Source organism: Belonocnema kinseyi, chromosome 6 (genome assembly GCF_010883055.1).
Source record: "Belonocnema kinseyi isolate 2016_QV_RU_SX_M_011 chromosome 6, B_treatae_v1, whole genome shotgun sequence".
NCBI lineage: Eukaryota > Metazoa > Arthropoda > Insecta > Hymenoptera > Cynipidae > Belonocnema > Belonocnema kinseyi.
The window spans coordinates 44,179,108-44,181,797 of NC_046662.1; the positions used below are offsets into that span (position 1 = coordinate 44,179,108).

The 2,690-nt window shown below is 28.3% G+C and overlaps 1 protein-coding gene across 1 annotated transcript in view; it reads right to left on the reverse strand.

Annotated features, from left to right (window-relative positions):
- Window positions 1-2,690, reverse strand: part of LOC117174104 (ceramide transfer protein) — a 46,702-nt gene that overhangs the window by 42,679 nt on the left and 1,333 nt on the right. The window lies entirely within an intron of this gene.

Here is a 2,690-nt window from a genome sequence, read left to right on the forward strand (position 1 = left end):
AAATTTTCAATCAAATAAATAAACTTTCAAGTGCTGAAAAAGATGAAATTTTGAACCAAACATGGAATAGTTAAATTTTCATCAAAAACCAATTTTTTTAACTAAACTGATAAATTATCCAATAAAAAAATAGATTTTTAATATAGTAGAACCAATTTCAACAAAATAGTTGAATTTACAAACAAATATATATGGATTCGTAAAGAAAAATGTAATATTTAATTTTAAGCGAAAAAAATAATTTTAAGAAAAAATTTAATAGTTGTTATTTCAATAATTATATTAAAAATTTTAAACCAAAAACTAATAGATAATATTCAAAAAACAGTTGGGACAAAATTCCAACCGAAAAGAAAGACTTTTTAAAAAAATTGTTAAACTTTTAACAAAATAGTTGAGTTTTCACCAAAAACAGATGCATTTTCAACTTAAAATAGAATAGTTAAATTTTCAGTAAGAAAATAAATTTCCAACCAAATAAAATACACATGAATCTTCTTTCAATAAGATTGAATTTCAGTAAAAAAGATACATTTTCAACAAAAAATGGAATAGTTCAATTTCCAGTTGAAAAGTATATTTTCAATACAAAAACTAATTTTTAATCACAGGAATGAACTTTTCACCGAATATTCAATTTTGTTAAATGAATTTTTAATCTAATAGTTAAATTTTCAATGAAATAAATAAACTTTCAAGCGCTGAAAAAGATGAAATTTTGAACCAAACATGGAATAGTTAAATTTTCATCAAAAACCAATTTTTTTAACTAATCTGATAAATTATCCAATAAAAAAATAGATTTTTAATATAGTAGAACCAATTTCAACAAAATAGTTGAATTTACAAACAAATATATATGGATTCTTAAAGAAAAATGTAATATTTAATTTTAAGCGAAAAAAATAATTTTAAGGAAAAATGTAATCGTTGTTATTTCAATAATTATGTTAAAAATTTTAAACCAAAAACTAATAGATATTATTCAAAAAACAGTTGGGAAAAATTCCAACCGAAAAGAAAAACTTTTTTAAAAAATTGTTAAACTTTCAACAAAATAGTTGAATTTTCACCAAAAACAGATGCATTTTCAACTTAAAATAGAATAGTTAAATTTTTAGTAAGAAAATAAATTTCCAACCAAATAAAATACACATGAATCTTCTTTCAATAAGATTGAATTTCAGTAAAAAAGATACATTTTCAACAAAAAATGGAATAGTTCAATTTCCAGTTGAAAAGTTTATTTTGAACACAAAAACTAATTTTTAATCACAGGAATTAACTTTTCACCGAATATTTGATTTTTTTAAATGAATGTTTAATCTAATCAAATTTTCAACCAAAAGTAAAATAGTTCCATTTTCAGATAAAGACAACCCGAAAATAAGAAATTTTTAATCAAACCTTTTACTTTTTCTACCAATTTAAGTAAAAAAATATATTAATTTTCTACCAAAAAGGTGAATTTTACAAGAAGAATTTTCTGCCAAAAAATATGAATTCTTAACAAATTACATTAATTTTCAACAATCTGATTCAATTTTCAAAACTAAAAAAGATCGATTTTCTACAAAACAGTTCAATTTTCAACTTGAAAATGTGAATTTTTTACAAAAAAGATTAACTTTCTATCCAAGAAGATGAATTATTGAAACCCGTAAGAGGAATTTTCTACAAAACGACTTTGTTTTTAACCTAAAATGTGAATTTTCCACAAAGGATTAATTAGGGTGTGGAGGTGAGAGATCTAATTGTGGGATTGTGAGATTGTAAAGGGAAGGTAGATATTTTGGAGGACTGAGAAAGATTTGTGTGGAACTTTGTTTGGAGATTTGTGACAGGGTGGGAAGACTGTGTTGACGGATTGGTAGTAGCAGGGTTGGGTAGCGACAAAGAAAGGCGTGACAGGTAACAGACAGCAGCGATAGAGGCAGGGAAGATAGAAGGCGGGAAAATTTGAATTTTATTAATGGCTAGTGGAGCGAGCATCTCCTCGGAAGAAATAGAATTAGAGCAGGAAGTCTTCAGTACACCGAAAGAGATAAAGGAAAGAAAGGCAAGGAGGAAGTATAAAAAAACTATAGAAAAGGAAAGATTGAGAACAAAAAGCGTAGGGTCCTTAGAAGCATTTATCAAATGGAAGAGAGGGGAGAGGGAAAGCAGTGAAGAGAAGGAAGATATCGGGGCCAGTATAAAATACCAGAAAATGTTTAGATCGCCGCCGGAAAAGCAGAGTTTGGTAGGGAAAAGCGATAACAGGGAGGGTGCCGACGGTAGCGGAGATGAAATGTCGATGAAAGAAGAAAGGCTAAAGGAAATTAGAGAAGTGATGAGAGGTAATGGGGATTTATGAAGAAAAGCAGGAGAGAAGGGGTGAGGAATTAAAGAAGGAAATTAGGCGGGAAATGGCTGAAGTTAAGAAAGAAATAAAAAAATGGGAAGAAATCAGGGAAAAGTTGGAAAAGAGGATGGAGTCATTGGAGCAAAAACTAGTGAAGCAGGAAGAAATTAATAACACAAAGGTAGAGGAGATAAGAGGTAAGATGAAGAAACTTGAAACTCAAACGGGAATTGCGGTGGGGGCAAGAGTGGGAATAAGGAGTTAGAAAGGCTGAGAAACATAGAACGAAGAATAGAGAAGAAAGAGAGGGAAGAAAGAAAATTGAACTTAGTGATAAAGGGTATAA